The sequence below is a fragment of the Monodon monoceros genome, unplaced genomic scaffold (assembly GCF_005190385.1).
Source record: "Monodon monoceros isolate NGI ecotype Baffin Bay Population unplaced genomic scaffold, NGI_Narwhal_1 Super_Scaffold_14, whole genome shotgun sequence".
NCBI lineage: Eukaryota > Metazoa > Chordata > Mammalia > Artiodactyla > Monodontidae > Monodon > Monodon monoceros.
Window position 1 is genome coordinate 58,325,523 of NW_021703770.1, and position 27,390 is coordinate 58,352,912.

The 27,390-nt window shown below is 42.5% G+C and overlaps 1 protein-coding gene across 4 annotated transcripts in view; it reads left to right on the forward strand.

Annotated features, from left to right (window-relative positions):
- JPH1 (junctophilin 1) overlaps nucleotides 1–27,390 on the forward strand; it is a 79,580-nt gene that overhangs the window by 31,481 nt on the left and 20,709 nt on the right. The gene's annotated exons all lie outside the window — the stretch shown is intronic.

Here is a 27,390-nt window from a genome sequence, read left to right on the forward strand (position 1 = left end):
GTTTTGGCACTAAACTTACAAAAAGGAAATTTATGGTTTTTAAAGGTTTTTAGGTCTTGGAATTGTATATATAGGATTATAACTGGAATCCACACTGTTCTGTACTCTGTGCTTTTTTTAATTAACAGCACGTATTGGAATTCATTCCTTATCAATACATAAAGAGCTTCCTCATTCTCTAAGCAATTAAAACTGTTCATATGCTAGATTTCTTGCAGAAGATAATTTAAATACATATATTGGTTTATGTACATACACGTATATGTGTATATAGACATACAAGGTTCATATATATTGGTGCAGTTAAGAGCACAGTAAGGTCTAGGTCAAATTATTGACTTCTAATATTAGGCTGTTTACAACACTATGCTTCTTTTTAAAAATAATATAGTTAGAAATAGTAATAATACTAGTTTATGAAAAAAAAGGCAGTTTAGCCAAATAGAGTAATAATATTACAACTTTACAAAAAATAAGCAGTTTAGCCAATAGAGTATTAACGTATAACATTATAATTTGTTCAGTGTTGGCGTAAAGGGGGTGGAAAGCCTTAAGAATTAGAGTTTAATTTTCGGTGTCGCTTATGGGAATTCTTTGCCCGGTAGACGTGTTCAGGCTTATTTGTGATACCATTACCTGCTGGGAAAGGCAAGAGGCTGTCTAAGTAACGGAGACACTTTTTGTAATTGGTGTGTCAGCACCAGTGACCAAGAGGAGAAAGACTGGTAATAGCATGTGCACTTGTCACTGTGCACCAGTGTTTGGGCACAGAAGCCTGACTAAATAAGGCAATGCCCAAGTGAGCCTTATCAGCGTTTGACCGGGATGCAGGCTAGCAGCTGATACACGTGCCCAGCCGTTCTCTACAGCTCTTGGCAAATGTGCATTGATCACAGGCATCAGCAGCTCCTACCTACCACGCTCAGAGTTCTCGTACCTGCATTTTGTTTCCTATAAAGATGCGTATGAAACGTGGAGTCCCTAGAGAGGAGAAAAGAGAGAGTTCAGTGTACTGTTCCAAAAATGTGTCACGCATGTAAGCATACTTATTTTTAGTGATGTGTCAGTGGAGAGTTTGTTTAGGAGTTCATTCACCATTCCTGGCTCCTGACGGCTTTTCCCCCCCACCACCCCAGCGCCTCCCCACCCGGCCTGAGGTTAAGAGACAGACGGACTCTCCAAGGCTGGGGTCCCAGGGAAGGAAAGGTGTGGTCACTGCCACCGCTGGATTCAGTGCGTGCAGGGCGGGGGCAGGGAAGGGAACTTTCAGTCACATCCAGTTGTGAGCCCACCTCTCTCTTCATTTCCTGGCTCTGGGCACATTGCGGTGTTTATACTCTGCCAGTCTGTGTATTTATAAAAAGAAAATGGAGCATTTTTTTATAGGCATCGATCCAAGGGTTCAATTCTCATGCCAACAATTGCCATTTTCAGTTTACGTTAGTATTCCAGCCTGCAAACTGGGTCCAGTCCAGGCTTGGTTGTACAGGGGTGGGGTTGAGGGGGTGACCGTGTGCACATGAGCATGTGGAACGTTCCCAGAACTGAGGACGGAGTATTATACCACCACGAAATAGAACTACGAGATTACAATGACCCTGTGGAAGCAAAGCTCTGAGCTGGGTTCATAACTTGTGTCCACCCTCTGACTGTCTCCTTCTCTGTCTTCCCTCTTGCCTCCTACCTTCCCCTCCTCCCACCCCTCCCTGTCCCGCCCCCCTCACCTTTGCTGAACCCCTTAGTGTAGAAGGTTGAAGTAATCACATTCCTCAGGTCCTGGCCTTCTGTATGCAAGGCCCCCCTCGCCCCCTTTGTCTGTTTACCCAGGCCTGTCCCCTTCCACTCTAGAAGCACTCAGTAATAGATGTTTATTATGTGTCATTGATTCTGTATAAAGGGAAAAGTGTCATTTTCTATATTTTTTTAGTTTATATGAATGGCACCAAGTCACACAACTCCTTTTCTTTTATTTATAATTATTAATAGATTAATAACATTCCTGTATAAATTTTTTAGTTTTGCTTATATTTTTTGCCCCTCAAGACGGCGTGTTAAGATTTATCCTTGTGGCCATATGTACACCTGGGCTGTGGGTTCTCAGCTGCATGGTATTCCAAAGTATGCATGTACTGCGGTTCACTGACCGTTCCCTTAGTGGTGGACTCTTAGGTTGCCTCAAACATCCCATATCACAAGCAGTGCTATAATCAACATTACGTTCAACTCTCTCTTTAAAAAACCGAGATACAGTTCAGTAAAGTGCCTCCAATAAAATATTGTGGTACCTGTTTAAATTCAGATGTATCCATTCTAAAGTTTTTCATTTAAAATCTTTTTCTACAGTTTAGAGTACTGCTGGTACCCATCACAGCATGAATATTTTTGGCATCTCTGGCCTAATGACACAGAAAAAATTAAAACTTCCTGATAGAGAGTGGAATGCCTTGTGTGGCTGGGCAGACAGCCTCTGGGTCTTCTGTTTTAGACTAAAATATTCACACATCTTCCCTAATAATAGTTTGGGTCTTTGACAGGCAAAACTTGGAGGAAGATTCCAGACTAGTAAGAAGGACTGGTCTTATCCACGCTGTAATATAAGGTCCTGCAATGTGGGAAGAACACGTGCTTTGGAACCAGGCAAAGTCTTGACTCCGCCTTGGGCGAGTTATTTAACTTCTCTCAGCCTTGGTTTGTTCATCAGTAGAAATAGGATTCATTATGGAGCTCTCCCAGAGGGACATCAAAAGGATTAAATGAGCTAATGTGTGAGATGGATCTTGTGTTAACGCCTGACGCATAGTGAGCCTTCCATAAGGGGTAATTGTGGAACCTCGGGAAAATGTCCTCACCTCCGCTCGGGTTAGACAGCTTCACAGGCGTGTTTCGGAGGGTTTCTAAGAGCTAGCTTGGTCATCTCTGTGTCACCTCTCCCCGTCTTCCAGTCCGTCATGAGGTCAAAGATGGCTATTGCCGGGCACCCCTGGGAAGGCTGAGGCTGGCAGTGGCAGCATCAGGGGTTATAAGAAAAGGACAGGGCTTCCCTGGTGGTGCAGTGGTTGAGAGTCCGCCTGCCAATGCAGGGGACACGGGTTCGTGCCCCGGTCCGGGAAGATCCCACATGCCGCGGAGTGGCTGGGCCCGTGAGCCATGGCCGCTGAGCCTGCGCGTCCGGAGCCTGTGCTCCGCAACGGGAGAGGCCATAACAGTGAGAGGCCCGCATACCGCAAAAAAAAAAAAGAAAAGAAAAGGACAGGGTGTAGGAGCGCGAAATCCAACAGTGTTTAGGAAGACTTCCCATGGCCTAAGAGCATCGAAGTAGGAATATGAGGGGATAATTGTGGGCTGAGTTAGGTCAGAGTTGGGGTAGGTCCTACTAACCACACAGGACACATAGGAGTGGATCTGGTGTGGGGAGCCGGGCCTAGACACTTGGATTCCGGTAATCAGAAGAACACTGACCACCTTTTACAAAGAAAGTCATAAAAACAGAATGTTCGTCCATGAACACTTGCTTCCAAAGAAGAATGGGGCTATGTCAGCGTGTTGGGCACTAAGGCTGGGTCTGTTCACCTGAAATAATTGGATAAACACATCTGTCCACTTAGTATTTTCGGCTCTCTTGACCAGATTGGTTCACTGAAGGATCAGTAGGGGTTTTGCTCCTACTATATTAAGGCAAGCCTTACATGCCCAAGTGACCACTGGTAACATTCTGATCCTGGGAGGACAATGGTAAGGAGAGTTGGTTTAGGGATGCTGTTTAATTTCCCGTTTTAGTTTGTCTGTAGCTCGCAGAATTGACAAGAATCTTTATCTGAATGATCAACTTACTGAAAGTTCATTTTATCAGGATTATGTGTGACTTAAATACAAAAACCAGTATAGTAAGCAAACAGTTATCCCACACTGGCAGTTCCCCCCACCCCCCACACACACAACATTTTAATTATTTTCTCGAGGAAAGAAGATGGGCTTTTTCATTAAACATACCTGGGTCCAGTTCTGATTCCGCTATTTTCTGTCTACTTTGAATAGACCACCACCTGTCGGAGCACTATTCCTTATACATAATAGAATAGTAACCTTGAAGGATTGTAGGGAGAGTCCAGCACAATCATTTTGTTCATAAAGTGTTTCATAAAGTTCCTGGAATATGGATGTTTAGTGGTTGCAGGGCAGTACTGTACATTTATTATCATTATTTGTGTGTGTGTGTGTGTGCGCATCAACACACACAATACGGTAGTCTATAAATATTAAAATTTTAATTTTCATGTTTCGGGGACTTAAGGTAGTTTGTCAGCGTAAAGCATAACTCTGGAATATTTGCTGCTTTGTTGCCCTTTGCTGTGTTGAACCCACGGCAGTCAGGGCACCGCCATGTCTCTCTTCCTCTCCTCGCTTTCCCTGTCCGCCCGCCTTTCTCTGAGCTGTTGCTTCCCTCCCTCTCCTTCCTCCCATCCATTTCATCACTAGTAAGAAAAGTGAATGCAGTAGTAGTATAATTAACTAAAAAATAATATTTGGACAGCATCTAACAGTCTGCTTTGCTGAAGAGTAGCCCGGTTCTCGGCAATCACATTTAAAAGAGCCATCCCGGCCCACAATGCGTCCTGAGTCCCAGGACGATGGCACGTCCCCCAAGTTTCGCCACCTAACGGCTGGTGGAGTGATACCTTTTGCCCAGCTCATTAGGAATATTAGTACTTTGCTTCCTGTATGGTGCTGTTCTCATGCCTCCTGCCATGCTGTCACCATGGGTGCTGGCCCTGGGGAGGCTGGGGTCATATAATGCAGACATCCCTGTTGTGGACCTGAGAGTGTGTGTGTGTGCGTGTGCGCGCATGTGAGTGTGATGTCAGCTTAACTGCTCTAGGCCTGAGCTGCCCGGTCTGCACAAATTAGTTAGAGCTAAATGATCTCTGAGGTCTTTCTTAGTTTCCAGATTTTGCAACGTATGTTGATATCATGATTAATAATTCGAGGTTTAGTTAGAAGATTACAGGATGTTTGAAGACTGTGGCTAGCATTAGAGATTCACTTACAAAAATAATCAGCCATGAATCCTTCAGGACGTTTAGGCTTTATGATCATAGGTATAGACCTCTGTTGCTAGGGTTTCGGATCTGCGTTGTCGTCAAAGACATACAACTTCATTTTTCACTGTCCACGTGATTGCTGTGTGTAGGCCAGTGTTTAGGGCGCGTTATCATTCACGTTATAGGAAAGTTTTAGTTAGAAGGTACATTCGCCAGTCTTACTTAAATCTGATACCGCTAACTTTATTTACCAAAGAAAAATAATTTAGATTTAGTAGGAAGACTATTATCACTCTAAAAAAAAAAATTAAAAACCAATAAAGAGAGGCCTAGATTTTACTTACATATAATAAGCGAATTTCCCTAGAAATAAACGCGTAGCTGCCACAGTTATTGAATATTCAAGTTGAAAGGAACTTTAGAACTCTTACTTTCCCAGGGGTCTTCAGGCTATAGTTTCAGACCTTGGAGTTCTCAGGTTTTATGGAAGGGCTGTCAGTAGGAAGCAGGGGGAAGCCGAGGAGGTGGAAATGGGCCATTGCAAACCAGATCATAGGCACGCTTATCTCATTTCATATGGGTGGGGAAAATACGTAACATTTTGTTATGAGAATGAATTAGAATTCTCATTCTAACCCCTTCGTTTTATTGATGAGGAAGCTAAAATATCACAGGGAGGTGAGAGGCCTCTGGTCATAAGTAGTAAGGAATCAGCAATAGAACCCGGATCTCAGGGCTCGGGCCCGTCAGCCATGCTTTCAGAGGACCGAACACGTTTAGCTGCTTCTAAGGACGTGAAAACCACTAGAGTCTTCGGGGTCATCTCTTCTCCTTCCCAGTTTACCTCTGGTTCATCTCCAGACCTTAAGCCTAGTGTCAGGTAAAAACTATTGTTGACGCAATTTTAGAACAGCTCTCAGAGAAACCGGCTCCACACTGAAAAAGTTGGACAAGGCAGATCTAAGGCACAGAGCGCAGGCCATGCCAGCGCTTTGTTCCTCAAGGAAATGTAGACCTTTGTGACCCTAGACAAGGAGCATCACCTGGCCAGCCAGGTTACCGGGTCAGGAGTAGAGATGTCACATTCTCCACGTTCACCCGCTGCTGTTTCTAGAGTGGAAGGAGTGGCCTTATGGGCTTTGGTAGCTTCTAACTGGTGGTAATGCTGTGTGTGTGTGTCTGTGTGAGTCTTCAAATTTTCATATCTCATAGTCCCACAGCACACGCGTTGACAACCAATTCTGTGCCTCCAGGCCTTTTAAGTATACTAGCTGCGCAGGTTTGCACAGCTTGCAGACGCTGGGACCAGGACACAGATACAGGTCTTCTGACTGGAAGCCCCCAGCAGCCCTGCTTCCCCTGGGTAGCTACACTCAGTGTCGTCCCTCTCGAAGGTCAAGGGTGCAGTAACTTGGCACAGTACGATACCTAATGCTTGGTTTGGTCACGGTTTTCTGGCTGCATTTCATGAAGGTACAGAAGTGTCGTATATATTGCTTCCTGTTGTGGGGAAAACAGGAACTTGTATTCCTTAAAGAAACTCTGAAAAAATCTTTATAAAAAGCAGCAACACTGGTTAGCTGTGCTGGGTTAGTACCAGAGTGGGTAAGGAACAAGGGAAGAGGGAGACTTCCTTTGCTGTTTTTTATATTTTATTGAACCATTTGAAGATGTTGCTTATTTAGAAGCCTAATATCTGTTTAAGTTATTCAGTTAACTAAATGGCTAGACAGTGTCTATAATGACGTTGAGTATTCTATGCCCATGTATCATCTGTTTTTAGGGCTTTACTAATAACTCTGCAAGGTTGGTTCTACCACTATTCTTAATTAACATATGAAGAAACAAAGGTGTCACAAGGCTAGGTCACTTGCCCTGAGTTACAGGCCGGCGAGTGCTAAGAGCTAATTCACATCCAGGCAGTCTGATTCTAAACCTCATGCTTGTAACCACTATAGGAAGGGATTAGACAAACAGCAAGAAACTCAACTTTGAGTGCGTTCCAGTATGATGTAAGAGATATTTTTAGTTTGGCACTTTCGAAGTCTGTGAATCCTAAATAATGTGTCTACATTTATAGAGCAAGTCCAGGGAGACCGTGCAGTTTCCATTATGCTAATCTAATCCAAGGATTACATTTATGCTGTAGTTGTAACAATATACCGTAGATTGAGGTATCGGGCTTTCAATGCCAACAAAAGTCAAAAATGCTGTGACACCTAAGGAGACGTCGAGGGCAGTAGTGGGGAGGGAATAGTCAGAGCCTCCAGATGAAGGGAGACAACAGAGACCAGGATGGGTGGCATGGTGGCCTCAGGGTGGCCCAGCAGGCAGGGGGCTTCCTATGCCACCACCACGGGGGTTTGGGGTGTGTCACCCACTGAAACCCCAGTGAAAGACAGCAGCACCTCAGCGTCTTACCAAGGTCTGAGGGAGATGTTGATAGGAAAAAAAAATCCCTTATCTTGGAGCAAAATCACAGGGAAAGCTAGTGCAGCTCATAATCAACTTGTTGCTTGACAGTGTTGATTATACTTTTGTTTAAACCGAGAATTGTTTATCGCTAAAAGGCTATTATATACAACGATCAACTCATGCAAAAGAGAAATGTATATGTTAATTTAGTCATATCTGGAAGAGAATGTTCATCTTTTAGTAATTCAGATGATGAGAAAAACCAGGCGCTCATGGAGAGAATGAAAAGACCACCATACGGAATGTCTACAGCCTGACTAGGATTGGGGCGAGGGGTGTGTGCACAATTCTTGCCTTCAGTTCAGATTAGCTCCCACCATTCACCAGCTGGTAACCCAGGGTAGGTTGCAGGACCTATTGCACATAAAGTTTTTAGAACAGATAATGCAAGTTGAACCTGGTGTATAAAAAAATCACTCAGTAAATGTCAACAGTAATTATCATCATTATCAATACTTGCTGGCTTAATGCAATAAATATATCCCAGATATTTGGATTTTCCCAGTGGTGACACTCTATGGATTACAAGTCATTGAATTGGCTAAGAGGAACCTGCACCTCTCCTTTGTTGTCCTGTCATATTGTGTAATGACCAAAGGCAGGGGCTGACCTCCAGGCCACAGAGGGCAGAGTTCACAGGTCACCACCCTGCTCACACCTTCCCAGCCTCAGTTTTTTAGCCTGTTGTTCAGGCTGTGTGAAGCATGCCCACCGCCGGTATAAACTTCTGGGACCCGTCCCATTTATTCACCCGTCCTTGTCCTCCGAAACCCAGACGTTGGCCTGTGCCCCTTTATTTTCAGCTCCTACCACCTGTGGTTTTATTTGTCTGCTTAATGGTCGTTCCTCTCCCAGGTTCCTTAAGAAATGTGATAGAATTTCCCTTAACTTCCCCTCTACTCTGTCGTTCCTAGAAATAATGTACTGGTATTGTAATCTTGGAGTATGTGTGATCTATATGTGTGTCTTTTAGTTGGTAATTGTCACAGAGAAGCACATAATATAATAAAAGTTGAACTAATAATTAGGAAGTTATTAAAAATAGGTCTTCAAAAGTGCTAGTAATCATTTAAACTAATTTTTTAAGGCCAGAATTGGTCTCTCCTACCTTGATCCTGACCTAAGAAGATGTCTTATCAACACCTTTCCTTCCCTCTGTTCTCAGGGCAGGGGGTGCTGGTTATGGGAGGAAAGTCCTAATGACTGTTGGAGCAGCGACATTAAAGGATTCGAGGGTCCTTTAGGGACATTATACTCCCGTTCTCTGTTGTGATGTAGCCAAAATTATACTCCCGTTGGCAGCGTTTCCATAGCAGGTCCTTGATCCAGTCTCATAAACTGCATGATTTATTCTAAATAGTTGTGTGTAGTTGTGGTGGAAGAGTCCCTCACATTTTTTTTCATTGTCATGTTGCCTTTAAGAATGAGCTTGGACAATATTTTAGGAAAAGAAAAAAACACTAAGAAGACCTTAGGTTATTTTATTACCTGAAAGAATACCAGGGAGCCTGGGGGAATGCCTTTGGGAAAGAAAATGGCATTTTATCGGTCGAAGTTGGGAATTAGCTCTCCTAAAGCTTAGAGCAGTAAGGGTAATATGGGATTTATTTTGAGTCGTGTTTCCATGATATTCAGAGCATAATGATAGTAACACTTGTGTGCCTTCTAGTAAAAACAGGCATCTCTGTTTTGATCCATTTTCTTCATCTCTGTTTTGCTATGTAGATAAATTTGAAAGCTTGTAGCCCTGACTACGTGTAACCAAATAGTCTACTAGGGCCCCTCCTTTGTTAGGGACATTTAAAAATGGTTTTGTATTAATTCATAAGTCTATGTGGGTGAATGCTTTTTTAACATGACATTTCTCAGATGGTTTCTTGCTCATCCCAGAAAACAGAAGTCTGTTATTTACCACCTGCTTGGGTAGTCAAGTTTATTCAGCAAAAATTCAAGTAGAATCCTGGCTGACCGCAGGTGAAGTCTAATGGGCCAAGTAGTCAAAGAAAATATCACAAAAGTAAATAGGCAGAAATCCTGGTTTCTGTACTTCAGCTCCCTAGATCGGCTAGATGAAGAGGATCTTATAATTAGTCTGGATTTTAATTCCACTGCCAGCAAAAGGAGTGTGTCCGTACAGCATTGGTACGTTAAGGTCTCAAGGCAAAAGGCTTGGACTTGTAAAATATTCCCTTGAAAGTTAACTGTCTTCAGATTCTTCATAATAGATTTTGGCTTTCGGCTAGCTTTGAACTCTGAAAGTTTACAAGACCTCAGGTGCAGTTCTCTAGAAAAGCGTATTTTACATTTTATTTAACTTTTAATGATTTTAAGGGGATATTTCCGGCCTATTCGTCTTCTCTGAAGCACGAGCATGACTCCAGTAAGGACGTACGCCTTCTGTCTAGCACAGAAGTGTATAAACCAATGGCAGGGGACGGAGGTGAGGCCAGTCAGAGGGACCGGTTAGAATCCAAGTGTTTCTAAGAATGTCCACTTTATCTAAAAACTCAGAAACCTGAGAAAGCTGGCTTTTTATGGGCGTGCCATTTCTCTTAAGGCTCTCTCAGTAGATGCATTTTGTTTTACAAAAATTCATATCTGCAGATCGGCCTTTGAGAAATTACTCTGCAGATATTCCAGTCACACGCAGCCAGGAGCTGGGGGCATCTTTCCTTTTCCTTTCATTGTTGTTCGTGTGTCTCAGAGTTTTTGGTGACTGCTTCCTGGGTCCCTGCCATGTCTCCTCCCTCCCAGAAGCCCTCCCCCACTGCACCTTTTGGGTGGTAAACACCCGGGAGGCCGGGAATGGGAGCTAAGCCAGCACGTATGACACAGAAACTCATGCAGCTTGTGCAAAGCCAAAGCACAATTGGATTATGTCAAAAAGGGAAGAGGTGCCATGTGAATTTGCCGTGTTTCTTCACAGAGCAGGCCAATTTAAATATAGCCTACTACCACAGCTTGTCCAGAATTAAAATAGCCCAGAACAAGTGGCAAATGGCAGGGAGCAGGGCTGTTTGCCAAGAGATGGCTAAGGGATGGGAAAACGGGCTTTTGAGATGGATTGTACAGGCTCAGATAACAACGGCGGATAGGACACCCTGGGATCCTACTTCATAACTTAAATTTCAGGTCAGCGTAAATGCCCAGAGTGCAAAAGAGAAGACTGGTTAAAACGCTCAGCAACTTAGAAGGCTACTTCAAATGTGCTATGTTATTATTATTTTAAAATTAAATCTGGTCCCTGAATTCCCCTTCAGTGATTTCTCGTCAGAAGTCAAGGACAATACCATTGCAATTAGGCTTTCCAGGCATAGGAGACATTTTGAGCCCATGAATTGAATTACATAATAACCCTATAACAAAGCCTTATTTGAGCCTGGTGCTGCACATGATGAAATTATAATTTAAAAATATGAACAGCCCTGACTTTACTAGTTGCCAGAACAGTGACAGTAGTCGGTACAAGAGTTTTAGCTACCATTTCAGTTAAATTATTCATTCCTGAAATTTTTTGCTTGGTTCGTTGATTTTTAGTTTTTCTTGATTCCAGCTGTCATGTTCCCTGGGATTCAACAAAACCAAAAAAACATTTTATTATAGGATAGTTAAGTATTGGCCCCAAATGAGAACAAGCAAAAAAAACACACTCAACAGTGGTTAACGTTTGTTGGTGCAGATATATATTTCAAATCTCATGTAATATACACATACTAAAATGTGTGTATATATGTATTTATGTATATTAATGTATTCTTCCCCCAAAATTCACTGTCATATTAAACCTACCGAGCAGACATTTAGTGCTACTTTAGAAAATTTTAATGATGTGAGGGATTCGTCATCTGATAGCATTTAAATTTCAGACCTTGAGAACCAAGGTCTATGAGCTGGTTTCTGAAATCATGCTGGCGCCATGGAAAAGGTATCTTTTTTATTTATTTTTTTAACATCTTTATTGGAGTATAATTGCTTTACAATGGTGTGTTAGTACCTGCTGTATAACAAAGTGAGTCAGCTATACGTATACATATACACCCGTATCTCCTCCCTCTTGCGTCTCCCTCCCACCCTCCCTATCCCACCCCTCTAGGTGGTCACAAAGTGTCCAGCTGATCTCCCTGTGCTATGCAGCTGCTTCCCACTAGCTATCTATTTTACGTTTGGTAGTGTATATATGTCCACGCCACTCTCTCACTTTGTCCCAGCTTACCCTTCCCCCTCCCCGTGTCCACAAGTCCATTCTCTACGTCTTCATCTTTATCCTGTCCTGCCCCTGTGTTCATCAGAACCTTTTTTTTTTAGATTCCATATATATGTGTTAGCATACAATATTTGTTTTTCGCTTTCTGACTTACTTCACTCTGTATGACAGACTCTAGGTCCATCCACCTCACTACAAATAACTCAATTTCATTTCTTTTTATGGCTGACTAATATTCCATTGTATGTATGTACCACATCTTCTTTATCCATTCATCTGCTGATGGACACTTAGGTTGCTCCCATGTCCTGGCTATTGTAAATAGTGCTGTAATAAACATTGTGGTACATGTCTCTTTTTGAATTATGGTTTTCTCAGGATATATATTGCTGGGTTGTATGGTAGTTCTATTTTTAGTCTTTTAATGAACCTCCATACTGTTCTCCATAGTGGCTGTATCAATTTACATTCCCACCAACAGTGCAAAAGGGTTCCCTTTTCTCCATACCCTCTCCAGCATTTATTGATTCTAGATTTTTTGATGATGGCTATTCTGGCCGGTGTGAGGTGATACCTCATTGCAGTTTTGATTTGCATTTCTCTAATGATTAGTGGTGTTGAGCATCCTTTCATGTGTTTGTTGGCAATCTTCTTTAGAGAAATGTCTATTTAGGTCTTCTGCCCATTTTTGGATTGGGTTGTGTGGGGTTTTTTTGGATACTGAGCTGCATGAGCTGCTTGTATATTTTGGAGATTAATCCTTTGTCAGTTGCTTCGTTTGCAAATATTTTCTCCCATTCTGAGGGTTGTCTTTTTGTCTTGTTTATGGTTTCCTTTGCTGTGCAAAAGCTTTTAAGTTTCATTAGGTCCCATTTGTTTATTTTTGTTTTTATTTCCATTTCTGTAGGAGGTGGGTCAAAAAGGATCTTGCTGTGATTTATGTCAGAGTGTTCTGCCTATGTTTTCCTTTAAGAGTTTGATAGTGTCTGGCCTTACATTTAGGTCTTTGATCCATTCTGAGCTTATTTTTGTGTATGGTGTTAGGAAGTGTTCTGATTTCATTCTTTTCCATGTAGCTGTCCAGTTTTCCCAGCACCACTTATTGAGGAGACTGTCTTTTCTCCATTGTATGTTCTTGCCTCCTTTATCAAAGCTAAGGTGACCATATGTGCATGGTTTTATTGCTGGGCTTTCTGTCCTGTTCCATTGAGCCAAATTTCTGTTTTTGTGCCAGTACCATATTGTCTTGATTACTGTAGCTTTGTAGTATAGTCTGAAGTCAGGGAGCCTGATTCCTCTGGCTCTGTTTTTCTTTCTCAAGATTGCTTTGGCTATTCAGGGTCTTTTGTGTTTCCATACAAATTGTGCAGTTTTTTGTTCTAGTTCTGTGAAAAATGCCATTGGTAGCTTGATAGGGATTGCATTACGGCTGTAGATTGCTTTGGGTAGTATACTCATTTTCACAATGTTGATTCTTCCAATCCAAGAACATGGTATATCTCTCCATCTCTTTGTATCATCTTTAATTTCTTTCATCAGTGTCTTACAGTTTTCTACATACAGGTCTTTTGTCTCCTTAGGTAGGTTTATTCCTAGGTATTTTATTCTTTTTGTTGCAGTGGTAAATTGGAGTGTTTCCTTAATTTCTCTTTCAGAATTTTTATCATTAATGTATGGGAATGCAAGAGATTTCTTTGCATTAATTTTGTATCCTGCTACTTTACCAAATTCATTGATTAGCTCTAGTTGTTTCCTGGTAGCGTCGTTAGGATTCTCTATGTATAGTATCATGTCATCTGCAAACAGTGACAGTTTTACTTCTTCTTTTCCGATTTGGATTCCTGGAAAAGGTATTTTAACAATTAAATCGCAAGAAGTTATTTCTCATATTAAAATGTGTTACTTACAGTGATTTACTATAGTGTCTCAGAGCTCAGGGTGTGACAGAGGCCTCTCTCAGACCAGCGTGAGAACCTTTTTAATTTCACTTTTCCATGCAGGCTTAGTCATTTGAGTTGCTGTGGCTGTGATGTCTCAGAAAAACATTGCAGAGGAGTTCCATATTTACAATTAGCTGATGCCAACAGCGATCATCTGCCAGAGGGAAATTTAAGGGAAAAAAAGCTTGAATTTCACCCCCAGAACTACAGAGAGGTCAGAGCAGGATGGTGATGTGGGCAATATAAATATAGTAAGTAGGGGAAGAAAAATGACCATGGGACTTAGAATTAAGTAGACTTATGTCTGCTGCCCAGAGTAGCAAATAATTTGAAAGTATTTCTGGACGTTTGTCAATCACTAAGTACATTGAGGTTTTGTTTGAGGTAGTGGACATTAGGAGTTGATCATGAAATGACAATTTGGACAGCAGTGAAAGGAGACAGGCCAGGGGTGGTTATTTTAGAGAACACAAATTCACAAGTGATCTGAAACCCACAGGGACATGTCAGTAGAAAGACAAGGGACAGCAGGACGTTAATAATATCAGTAAAAGCTCCTAACAGCAGAGATGTGGAGCAGCAAGCCGCTCACCAGCTTCCAACTTCCTTGTCTTGCATGGAAAGAGGCTCCTTAACCTCCCACCCTGTGGAACAAATGCCATTTTCCAGGGCATTCCAGTTCTTCCTTGGGAGAAGCCCTGTCTGCAGGGTGGAGGGGTTCCCACATCCTCCAAAAGGAATGGAGGCCTCTTCAGAATGGGCTTGTTCTGGACTTGATGACTGGCTCTCATAGGCTTCTCCTCTCTTTGATGGCCTGTACGTTTTCAGGGTAACTGGTCGACCCAAAGGGACTCCATATGAAGCTATAAAGAGGGCTTTCTGTGCCCCATCTCATTCATTCCAGAGCAGAGTGAAGAATGGGAAGTATCATCCTCCACTGTGTCCATTGCAGTCCATTTGGGACTGCAATTATAATAGTGCAATTATATATATATAATTATGTATATAATTGGTCCAATTATAAATATATGTTACACGTTTCCACCAGAATCCTCCAGAGCTTCTCATGGCTCTGAGGTTCTCTGCCTTCAGTACAAGTGGATTTTTAACATTGCTACTCCCAAGCGGCCATACGACAAGGGCACATCCTTTTGTTATCAAGTCTGTTGTCATTCCAGTAGATACTGTGATTCTATTGAAAGGGAAAAAAGAACTACCTCCAGTACTCCTGCCATTGCCTGAAACTTAGCACATGCAGGTAATCTAACTTGGGAAGTATAGCCCATGCTGCAAGGTAAACCTGGAGACCTTTAGAGCAGCTGTCAGAGACCAGCAAAGCAGCAGGGAAGGCCCTGGACCTTTATGCTAACACTGGGCAACTTTCAGCCAGGCGGTGGGCAGACTTTGGGGTTCGGCAGGTAACTCTTCCTGTCCCTCCAGAGTTCAGTCTGCTTCCCCCATTACAAGATGGTAGTCAGTAGATTTTGAATTCTTGGGCCTCAAAGGAAACCCCTTCCTAAGTGCCAATCAGAGCCTGAATTTCTGCCTTGTTCTTGGGATGTGCAGCATTCCCTCTGTGCCTGGAATTCTTCTTGACATTCTTTGGAGTCGGTCTGAATCTCAGACTGGTAAGGGGTAGTTCCGTTTGGGTCAATGCATTTGTCACTAAGGAATGGAGTCCAGGAAGGCACACCCCACATTCCCCAGTGGCTGCAGCAGTTTATCCATCCCAGCGACGGGCATGGCATTGCACCCCAGGCCCCCGAGGCAATTAATTCCACTCTGAAAAAAAATAAAGGTTAGAAGTTCATCAGAGTGTTTCTAGAATAGAAACTCAAGCCAGCGACAGGCTCCTGGTCAAGAATATTCCAAGTATTGGAATATTATAAGTGCCATAAGGATGTATAATAGTATTGAAGCAGGTCATTGGCAGTCTATCAGAGCTGAAAGAGAAGACTCCTATTATTTGAGCAGGAATTTAACATGATTCTTTTACTTATTTTATTTGAATTCTGCCTTGCATTTCCAGCACCATCTCTAACGAAGGAGAAGCACACATTTTTATCTCAACATACATGTGTTCATCTTCAAAACTGCCTTTGCCCCTCTCCCTCCAAATTGTACCAAGTGTTACTGAAACGTACTAAACAGAAAACCAGTCATCCTGGCTTATATATTTGTCTCAGCCTCCATTTTTCTCAGCGTCCTTGGGTAAGCTATTATCTTATACATTGAGTATGGGGTGAACATTTTCTGTTCTCAGTTTAACACAGCAAATGCTTAAAAACAGATAAAAATCACAAGGAATTTTTTAAGATTCTCATGAGGAAAAAGAAGACAACTTTTTAAGAATTCAGGAAGAACTGGATGATCTTCTGATATTTCCTTTTAAACCTGGAGGCGTTAATTACTAATTTGGTGATTTGGGGAAGGCAACTATGATTTAGATGAATCTGCAGTATTTTTAACACCACCTAAAATGTTCCCGCGAAAGAATAACCTTGATGAAAACCACATCTTCCCAATAGTCTTTAGTAAGATGTTTTCTAAGCTGTATTTCATTTGAAAGTCAGCCAAAACTGGTTTTAAAAATATGTAGGAAAAGAAAGCCCAACATTTGCATTTTTCAGTGGAAGTTAAAAGTCTATTAATATTAAAGATAACTGAATAGAGAAATAAGGAGGGCTGCAGACTCAATAAGGTGAAAGCATGAATATAAGAAGATAGAACTATGGTTATGAAGGAATATTTATAGCAGAAAGAAAAGTGTATAACTAGAAGATGAAATAAATCACAGAACATTTGCTAAAACAAAATCTGCAGACGGTAGACAGCATAGTTAGCCAGCTTTGCCCTAAAGGTTAGGAGACCTGGCTTCTGCCCGTTCATCCCACTGAATTGCTGTGTGACTGAATATGTTCCTTGGTTTCTCTGAGTCTTAAATCCCTACAGAAGGGATAGTACTTATCTGACCCCAGGAGAGGGACCTCGTAGACTCTCCGAGGCTTGTCTAGCTCTAATTGTGCTTTTTAATTTGTCTGGTAAAGCAGAACTTGCAAGAGTCCCTTCCTCAAATCCAGAGGGTTAACGTAAATCAGAGCAAATCCTTTGTGCTCGTTATATTGGTGTCCCCAACATCTGTGGCAGCAAAAGACTAAAGATTTAAAGTGAAAGCAGTCAAGGACTTCTTAATTGAACTATGGAACGAGTCATTGTCACGGACCAGGTGTGAAATAAGTGGAGTCACTGAATTACAGTTCCTACAAGGAAACATGAAGTGAATAAAACTGGTTTGCTGAGAGAATAACTGTACCCCTACTATCTTGGCTTTCCCCGCAAAGCAGTCCTGTTATAAACTCAACAACTCAACGTATGTTGAATATGATAAAGCTTCAGATGCAGAATGGCTTTGCGGAAGCCAGTCCCAAGCAAGTTCACGTTCATACCATTCAGCATCGCATGCCCAGGAGAGGAATGGATGCCTTTGTTGTTCACTATCTTGGCAGGTCTAGACAGATCAAAGTGAAGTGGTAACTGGTAGATTTGGGATCTCAGGAGAGCCATTTTAGGTAATTTACAAAATGGATATTTTAATACCTAAGAGACTGTTTCAACTAGGAGTTCTCCGTGGTTTATGTCATTTTAAAGGCATGAATGATGTCTGCTTATTTGTTTTAATGTTTAAGCATTTATGAAATGGGATTGTTTTAGCACCACCAAGTGCGCATCCACTGGGCATCTGCTGCAGTAAAGCGGAAGTTAGGTCTGTCCGTGACCCAGTCACTGGAGTCCATCAGTCCCTCGGCTGAACACTGCTGGTTGCCATCATGTGTTTCGACCACTAGGTAGTCTTACATTGCTCTTAGTCATACTTTAATCTTTCGCCACAGTGACCATTGGTAAAGGACAAAATGCATAACAGCACTGACATGGAAATAAAAACAGCCTTGACCTGACAGTTCTCGTCAATTCTCATCACAACCCAGATCCCAAAGGTTGTGAAGTTCTTTTTAGGCACATCCAGATGTTTCTGTTACAGCACTAAAAAGAAATGTAGCCATGATTACATCTAATTTCGTTTTATAGAATATGCATCCATTTTGAAATAATTTGACCTGCCTTTTGTTACCAAAAGGCTGCTGGCTGATAACTTGAACTAAGGATACACCCTTTAGTAGTAAGCCAGATTTACTCAGAATAGGCCATTTCTATGAGATTTGCCATAGGAAAGAAGCCTTATTTCAAGCAATTAAAAAGCACCTAAAACGGTAATAACTGTAATAATAGTCTGCGTTTATATGACTTTACAGTCATCAGATTCACTTCACATTGTTCACTGGATCCTAACTTAACCCTTTGTATTTCATCTGGTCCAGCGTCTATCACTGGCTTTGTGCCCTTCCTCCTACCCAAAGCTCTGTGATGGGTACATTCCCATCCTCCTTGCTCAGATCTCTACCCTGCATCAATGGCCCCTTCTTCCTTCTTTGCTTCTCTCAGAAAAGGGACCCCTGCCAGAGGAAGATGCTGAATCATGTTGGCCTGAGATCAGGTCTTCCCAGTGCTGTTCAGCAATTCCAGTTTCCCTTTCTTCCATTCCTTAGAACGTTTGTGCAGTGCTGATTCCAAATCCTCACCTCTTTAAGCACCCAGGTTTTCCCTACCAGCCCTAAATTTCAGCCAAGGACTAGTAATGGCCATTTGTCAACTAAATACTCTCTCTACATTAGTACTCAGTACTTCATATAAATCACTTCTGATCCAGAGCATCTCTACAAGGTAATATTATCCCTATTTTACAGGTAAGGAAACTGAGGCAAAAGTGACACAGCCAGGATGTGATAAACTGGGGTGTAAACCCAGGTCTGTCTGGTTTCCAAAGCCCAAAGTACTCTCTGTCTCTTTCAAGCTTAGAATCTTTTAAATAATTTTAAAACATTGGATCAACCCATCACTGTCCTTATGTTTTTTTTCCTGTTTCCTTTCTTTTGCTTCATCTAGGACCCGACTCCAATGGTTGTTCCCTTCTCAAAGCTCCTTCATTTTCTTCTGTTCTCTGAGCATCTTTCTTCCCACCTTCCAACAGGATCAGCTCTTACCGATACAAGTAAAGTGTCTTTTTCCCTTGGCCCAGCTAATCCTCCCGGTTACTGTCCAAATTTCCTCCTTCCTTTCTGGGTCAGAAATCACCAGCATGTGGCCCACACCTGCTTCCTGTATTTCCTCTGTTCCTTCCTCACCGACCCCCTTCAGTCTGGCTTCTACAGTGGCCTTCTTGTCAGAACTGCCCTCCCGGAGGTTCTCATCAAATTCAGCAGCCTCTTCTCAGCCCTCACTTTCTCCAGCACATCACAGGATTGACAAACGATCCCTCTCTCAGACTCTTAACTGCACTTGTTAATTCTAACTGCCCCAAAATCAGCCGATCAGTGCAGCTCCCCTAGAGAACAGACAAATTCAGATCTGGCCCGCTTAACTCCTGAGAGGAGCACAGGATCTATCCAAGAACAATGTATCCAAGAACTTACGTATTTGATGGGCTCATCGATCTTCTGTGAGTTCATCGTCTGTGATCACGATGCCCACATTCCTGTTGCTAACCTTTACCCTTAACTTTGCACTGCAGCCCTGTATTTCCAAATCGCAATGCTTGTGTCGTGTAAAATCCTACTTGTCTAAAACTGAGCTTGTCATCACCTTCAAACTGTCTCTCCTTCCCACCTGTACAATTTCTCTCTGTAGTAAAGCCATTCACCTGGACACCAAGTTAGCAACCTTGGGGTTAGCTTTTATGTTTCTCTCCTTCTTACCTATGTATTTATTACACCAATATTTGTTGAGGACAGCCTCTGGGCCAGGCTTTATGTTAAGAGCTGGAAAAACAGATGTGGAGGCTGCCCTCGTGTTTCAAAGTTCTGACACTTTTTTCCTTAAAGTGTCCTTCGGCTCTTCCTTTTCTTACTGCCATTCCCCTCACTAGACTTAGCTTACCCTGGCTGGGATTAGTGAAGCAATTTCTCGTCTGAGAGCCCAACCTTTGGTCTTTTCTCCTCACTTCCTCTGGACACATAGGATGTTCTAGAAATACTTGTTCATGGGTGATTTTTTTTAAATTTTTAATTGTAAAATAGACATAACAAAATTTGCCATCCTAAACCATTTTTAAGTGTACAGCTGCGTCGTGTTAAGTGCATTCACATAGTTCTGCAGCCAATCTCCAGAACTTTTTCATCTTGCAGAACTAAAACTCTATACCCATTAAATAACAACTCTCTGTTCTCCCTCCTCCCAGCCTCTGACAACCACCCTTCTACTTTCTGACTCTAGGAATTTGACTGTTCTAGGTTCCTCCTATGAATGGAATCATACAATGTTTGTCCTTTTGTGACAGGCTTATTTCACTTAGCATAAGGTTCATCCATGATGTAGCACGCATCAGAATTTCCTTCCTTTTCAAGGCTAAATAACATTCCATGTATGTTTAGGCCATATTTTGTCTATCCATTCTTTCATTGATGGACGCTTGGGTTGTTTCTGCCTTTGGGCTATTGTGAATAATGCCACTATGAACATGGTGGTACAGATATCTCTCTGAGACCCTGCTTTCAATTTTAGGGGGTATATACCTAGGGGTTGAATTGGTGGATCATATGGTAATTCTGTTTTTAATTTTGCGGGGATCACCATACTGTTTTCTACAGCAGCTGTACCATTTTGCATCCCCACCAGCAGTGCACAAGGTTCACAAGTTGTCCACATCCTTGCCAACACTTATTACTTTCTGGGCGGTTTCTTTTTTTTCTAACATCTTTATTTGAGCATAATTTCTTTACAATGGTGTGTTAGCTTCTGCTGTACAACAAAGTGAATCAGCTATACATATATCCCCATATCTCCTCCCTCTTGCGTCTCCCTCCCACCCTCCCTATCCCACCCTTCTAGGTGGTCACAAAGCGCTGAGCTGATCTCCCTGTGCTATGCGGCTGCTTCTCTGGGTGCTTTTTTTCACGGTAGCCATCCTAGTGGGTGTGAGGTAGCATCTCATTATGGTTTTGATTTGTATTTCCCTTATAGTTAGTGATGTTGAACACCTTTTCATGTGCTTATTGGCCATTTATATCTCCCTTGTAGAAATGTCGATTCAGGTTCTTTGCCTTTTTTTTTTTTTTTTTTGCGGTATGCGGGCCTCTCACTGTTGTGGCCTCTCCCGTTGTGGAGCACAGGCTCCGGACGCGCAGGCCCAGCCACTCTGCAGCATGTGGGATCTTCCCGGACCCGGGCACGAACCCGTGTCCCCAGCATCGGCAGGCGGACTCTCAACCACTGCGCCACCAGGGAAGCCCCCTTTGCCTATTTTTTAATTGTTGTTGTTCTTATTAAGTTGTAAGAGTTCTTTATATAATCTGAATACTAACCCATTATCAGATATATGATCAGCAAATATTTTCTCCCATAAAATGAAATTTTAGTCTTATTTAGTGGTAATGTTTTTGACCTGTAGAATAACCCTCATTAAAAGGACTTTCCTCGAAAAATTATTTCAAGAATAAAACATCCCTTAAATTTGTTTTTACATCAGGTTTTTCTAAATACATAAATTATATGGCAAGGTAAATTTTACATAAGTTTTATAAAACTCAGGATAAAGTAGAAGATGGCCAATTATTTGGCATATTCCAGCCGAGGATTAGAAATGTGCTTTTGACCCGGCCTATCCAGAGAATATAGCCTTTAAGCTTATTAAGTTTGATAAAATGTTAGGGAATAAAGCCTGTAAAGTACTTAAGAATGAGGATTTATTTTCCAAGCTTGAAAATGTTCTGAATATAGAAAAAAATTCTGTAAAGGAAGCTGCATAGTAGGCTCCGATGTCCCCAAGTTATCACGTATGTCCCTAAGCATTCACACACTATGAGGGGCTGAAGTTCAGAAAACTTAGTATAATAAGTAATTTCTTTCAATATCCTGCCAGTTTCCAAAAAGGATTTTCAGGGCATTATAAGTCACATACATAGTAGCATTTCTGACCAGGGAATGTTAAAGCCATGTCTTTAGAGAAGATAACCATGCACATACGATTGAGGATAATTATACTCCAGGTATCCCGGTAGCTGTAACAAAAAGAGAAACGATAGATAACGTAGTTCTCATTGTAGTTCTCATTGTGCAAGGAAGCACGCCAGTATATCATCATAGACCAGATTTTTCCTGACACTAAACTTTGAGGAATGTATTGCCCAGATCTTTATGAACATGACAGTGATACACATAATGGACAGCATTTCACATTCTTCACATGAATCTTGGTTCATATCCTATCTTGGATATCATGGTTCATCCTCCTATCTCCCCTTGAAAACAGGCCAAGGGCATGGTATGAATTATGATTCTAAGAAGGCATCTCTAAGATTGCTAAAGTAATGTGGTTTAACTTCTGATCTCATAGACAAGAATCATCTGTGACTAGACTGGCCTCAGCCTGGTCTCTGGCTACCCACACTTTCAAAGCCTGTGTCGTCATACCTCTGCAAGAGTTTGGGCCCTTGAAAGGTCAAATACCAGATTTCAGTGGGGATACCATGCCCCTAAATTTACATTGTATATCTAAATAACTTGATAATGCTTTTAGAAAAGGAAGCAGTGGACCACCCTGGCAAAAAAGACAACTGTTTGCTGAAGCTGTAACTTGTGTTTAACCAGGACCTAAGAACACAGTCTTGAAGTTATTATTCCAGGTGCTGTCTTTTACAAAACAAAAAAGCAATGTAGGAAGAAAATTAACATTCAAGAACTAATAAACGTAAAGATTGGACCCGCAAGAAGTAGTCTTCCTAAACCACATTTACTGAGCTTTAGCTGAATCACTGTCCATTGCAGATTAAAATCTTCTTCAGCTGTGCCAATGAATAGGTATGTGTGTGAGAGATGGAAAGTCAGAAGTCCGGAGAAGCAGCTGAGGGGGCCGTTTGTGCCTTAGCAGGAGGAGTGTATGCTGAGTCTCGTGGGGTTGGTCTGACCAGAGAAGCAGATCGATACTGAGAGACCAGTTTCTTTCCGGCACAGGAACTCAGACATTATGCCTTTGCTTTTTAGCTGAGAGCTGTGGAGACACCTAGTTCTTGTTCATATCGAGAGTATTCCTTGCTTAACAGACTGATTTCTTCTTTAAAAGGGCTCCCACTGTATACACAAGATAATTGGTTTTTGCCAGTCTAGGTCTCTCGTAAGTGAATAATGTCACAGTCCAAAAGGAAGGCTAACTAAGGTCATTTTTTGGCATTTTCTTGCACATGATGCCATAACCCAGGAAAGGATTTTGGTTACTGTCAGGCAATTTCAAGAAAACCAGCAGGGAAATAGAATGGCAGGCTGCAAGGACAGAAGCAGGGAGATCAGTTCAGCCTTTGCAGGAACCCGGTGAGATGTGACCTGGGCAGGAGCAGTGATGAGAAGGAGACACGCGGGGTCGGGTGTGTATTTTGAAGGTCCTGCCGGCTGCCTCGCTGACCGTGGATGTGGTGTGTGAGAGAAAGGGAGGCAACCAGGATGACTCACAGGGTCTGGGCTTGAGCAACTGGATGAATGGGGTTGCCGTTCACTGATGTTTGGAGTCTTACGTACAATTGCTCTCTCTTTTTTTTTTTTTTTTTTTTTTTCCTGCATTGTGTCTTCATTGCTGCATGCAGGCTTTCTCTAGTTGCGGCGAGCGGGGGCTACTCTTCGTTGTGGTGCGCGGGCTTCTCATTTCTGTGGCTTCTCTTGTTGCGGAGCACGGGCCCTAGGTGCGTGGGCTTCAGTAGTTGTGGCACGCAGGCTCTGTAGTTGTGGCTCGCAGGCTCAGTAGTTGTGTTTCTCGGGCTCAGTAGTTTTGGCTCGTGGGTTCTAGAGCACAGGCTCAATAGTTGTGGCGCATGGGTTTAGTTGATCCGCGGTATGTGGGATCTTCCCAGACCAGGGCTCAAACCCATGTCCCCTGCACTGACAGGCGGATTCTTAACCACTGCACCACCCGGGAAGTCCAATTGCTCTTGTTTTTAAATGTTGCTAAGAATTTTCTTTAAATATATGGGTATCAAAGCAAATCACATGTACAGCTCCTGAACCAACTAGATGACAGCCTCTGCCATCAAATTTTCAGAGTCAGGTCAGGAAACTTAACTTTGACTTAGTAAGTAACAAATTTTAAAAGACATCAAAAATCAGCATATTTTTTGAAGCAGTTTTTTGTTGGGAAGAAAATATGTAAGAAGTAGAAATAGAAAAGTATAAGTATTGTATACAATTTTACCTTTAGCAACATCCTTGTCCATTCTAGATGAAAATCTTTATCAGCTACGTCAGTGAATAGGTATATAAAAGATTGAAAGAAGTTGGGACAGACGTCTAAGGGACTTGCATCTACCTTATTAGTAGTAGGCCTATGTGCTGGGCGTGTTCAGTGTATTGTTTATATGCTTCTTTTTTTTAAAAGCACTGTTATGTTTAAGAAAAACTGGGAAAGCCAGACCATTTTGTTCTGAGTAAGGTGACTTGAGAGTTCGTGAAACACCATTTTAGTCACTAAAGAAAAAAGAAACTCAGATTCTCATCAAATTACTGATTGGAAAGAACCAAGTTGTAGTTAAGTTCTTAAGTACAGGTGATGCCTGCCATTCAGAAATTCCACATTGGGCTCCCTGGTGGTGCAGTGGTTAAGAATCTGCCTGCCAATGCAGGGGATACGGGTTCGAGCCCTGGTCTGGGAAGATCCCACATACCGCGGAGCAACTAAGCCCGGGTGCCACAAGTACAGAGCCTGTGCTCTAGAGCCCACGAGCCATAACTACTGAACCCACGTGCCACAACTACTGAAGCCCACGCACCTAGAGCCTGTGCTCCGCAATAAGAGAAGTCACTGCCTACGCACCTCAACAAAGAGTAGCCCCCGCTTGCTGCAACTAGAGAAAGCCCACGCACAGCAACGAAGACCCAATGCAGCCAAAAATAAATAAAATAAATTAAAAAAAAAAAAAAGAAATTCCACATTTACTGTTTCAGCTGTGAGTGACCTTTGCAGGGCTGATGTCCAGGAGGGGGTCACCTACCTGCTGTACCAGCTTAGCCAGTTGCCCAGGCCTCTCTGTGTCTCTTTACCCCAAAATAGTAACTCTCTACAAAATTTTGGTTTATTTGTAATAGGACCCTAAAAGAAAGTCTACCACTGATGCCTAACTGAAAGATGTTGCTTTTCACTTACTTTTTGCTGCATTTTATGTGAGAAAGTATAGATGATGATAATGGTATTTGGAGATTCCTGAGGGTCTGAAGATTGGTGGATGTCAGCAGTCTTTGGAACAAATGAAAGGCTTCTTGGGCACGCAGGCATGCTCCTTGTTGGTGCGTATGTTTTCCATGTGACCAGCTACATGTAGCAGCCAGGCATCCACTTGGAGTTTTTTCCACCGGTCTCCCCAGAATGACTAGCCCAAACCCCCCTCCCCCCAAGCCATGAACAATGGCATGTCTTACCCGTTGGGTGATTAAAGGGGTCGTGTGTTGCTCTAGAACTGAGCCTGGGATTGGAGCACATGAATAACGTGGACCAGGGTCAAGCCCAGATTTTTGCCTGGGCAATATCAAGATGTTTTAATGGGCTGGCCGCACAACACTTTTTTTTTTTTTTTTTTTTTTTTTGCGGTATGCGGGCCTCTCACTGCTGTGGCCTCTCCCGTTGTGGAGCACAGGCTCCGGACGCGCAGGCTTCGGACGCGCAGGCTCAGCGGCCATGGCTCACGGGCCCAGCCCCTCCGTGGCATGTGGGATCTTCCCGGACCGGGGCACGAACCCGCGTCCCCTGCATCGGCAGGCGGACTCCCAACCACTGCGCCACCAGGGAAGCCCCGCACAACACTTTTGATGACAGCAAACTCAGATGGCTTCCTGTTCTCTTCTACTTCTTGTTATCAGGTCCAGGGCTACCAAAATCTCCTGAGCAGATACGTAGTTTCAGGCTTGAATGTGGTTTTGACCATCGTGCCAGCCATGCGGGAGCACTGACATGGGGAGGGGTGCTAGATGGAAAAGTCCCCCCTCCTTGTCTGGTCTTACAGGAAAGAACAAGTAAAAAAGTAAAGGGTTAAGGCTTCACTGATGCTGTGCTTCCAAAATATATTTGCAGAAAGGTTCATCTACATTTGTCTGTTCTCCAGTTGAGCGTGTTGTCAAAAGCGGTGGAAATACTACTACCATTTTATTCCGCTCCGTGGTGGTGGGTTGTGATTGTTTCGGAATAAATGGTGCTTGAGTTTTGTAAGTTTATCATCGAAGGGCTATCAGGTTTTATTATAGGGTAGGATAACTGTACTCTGTGGCTTCATTAATTATGGTGCCTAGACATAATTAGGCTCTAGCTAAGAATAGCAGATAAAATGGAAAATAATTCTGGGAAAAAATGAGCTGAGATTCTGAGAAACTGAAAAGGACATAAGAGAGGGCATCCACTGAGTCTCAGCACAACTAAAGCGTCATCAGTGATGGCTCCCTTGCAGGGGTTACCACAGCTGGGTGTTTTAGGAATATGTTCTTATCCCCTTGATTTTGCCTCTGTACTTCCTACCCTGTAGACAGAGATCATCTAAAACATTGTCCAAGATTCGTAAGTGACCATTTTGGTGATTAGAATTTGATTCATTCATTTTTAATTAATAGACTTTATTTTTTTAGAGCAGTTTTAAGTTTGCAGAAAAATTGAGGAGAAAGTACAGTTTCCATATACATCCTTTGCCCACACCCATACCCTTGTTATTAACATCTTGCATTAGTGGGTACATTTGGTACAACTGACGAACCAATGTGGAACGTTAGTATTAACTCTAAAGTCCATACTTGACAGTAGGGTTCACTCTTTGTGTTGTACAGTTCAGTGGGTTTTGACAAAAGCATGATGTCATGTATCCCCCAGTAGAGGATTATCCAGCATAGTTTCACTCCCCTAAATATCCCTTTAGATCTACCTGTTCATCCCTCACCCACTTTCACCTTGAACCCTTGGCAATCACTGGTCTTTTTACTGTCTCTGTGGTTTTGTCAATCCATTTATTTTTAAGTAACTACCCAGCTGTTCCAAAGGACATTCCTTTATTTATTTACCATTCCTTTATTTATAAAGTGGGCCCTCAGTAAATACTATGTACCAGGCATTGTTCTGTGCCTTGGGAGTATAGTAGAGCACCAAAAATTAAAAATTAAAAAATGCCCAAAATAAAAAATCTCCCTTACACTTATATTCTAGTACATCAGTCCTCCAGGCTCAGCTGGGTCCTAAGTAGGAGTGAAATGGGACCTCCCCCAGTTAGCCCCACAGTCTCAGGTGAGACCCCTTTTTCCCCGTCTTTTCTGCCTGCAGTCTAGTTCCAGGAATCCCGTCTGCTGGCCTCCTCCAGATGCCACCTGGGTTTTCTCTCCTAAGACCAGCTAGGGCATGATGTCATTTCCCAACTTCCTCTCCTGCTGTCTCTGAAAGGCCCGCAGGCACACCTCTTTTAGACTCTCCTTAAGCTTTTACCACTAGTTATCTATAGCCCTGCCTAGCGCTAATAAAAGAAAATAGTTCACAAAATTATAAGAAGCAGGTGCCCATGAAAATTGTCTAAATACTAGCTGGATAAGATCTCCTCCTTTGGAAGAGGATGACCCAAAGTCTCAGCCTCCAAATGTCCTCTTCCTGGGCAGGCAGACATCAGTCCCCCTGCCT